This window comes from Merops nubicus, unplaced genomic scaffold (genome assembly GCF_000691845.1).
Source record: "Merops nubicus isolate BGI_N331 unplaced genomic scaffold, ASM69184v1 scaffold24465, whole genome shotgun sequence".
In the NCBI taxonomy this organism is placed as follows: Eukaryota; Metazoa; Chordata; class Aves; order Coraciiformes; family Meropidae; genus Merops; species Merops nubicus.
This window is the reverse complement of record NW_008607949.1, coordinates 1-511: the sequence shown is the minus strand read 5'-3', so window position 1 is coordinate 511 and position 511 is coordinate 1.

Below are 511 nucleotides of genomic sequence, written 5' to 3'. Positions count from 1 at the left end.
GCAGCCAGTCTGTGGTAACTTCTCATCCATTTTTTTTCCTTCCATAATAAAGTCAAATTAATTGCTGCACATAGACTAAAACAGGTGTTTAAGATCCTTCAGTTTTTAACAAAAAGTGGAAAAATTACAAAGGGAATTCTGAGCTGCAATAGCATCACTCCAAGTTTCTTATTCAGGGATTTGTAACATTTTTATCATTTATCTTGTATTGAGCATCTTGAGAGGTTGAAGAGGTTGAAGGTGACAAATCATCACTCCTCATACACGGAGCAGTATGTCCAGCACAGCCGGGGGATTTCTGTAGATGAAGGTGACCTTACAACACCCGTGTGGCATCCAGACAAAAGGTGACGGCAGAGACTGGGTTCTGTAGCCGGTGGGTCTCAGCCGGGTGTTGAGGGGGCTTGCTGTGGAGCTTGCTGCGGGGCTTGCTGTAGAGCTTGCTGTGGGGCTTGGGGCTGCGGAGGCGCCTCCCGACGAGGGGGTTGTACCGAGCCGTGGGTACCTCGCC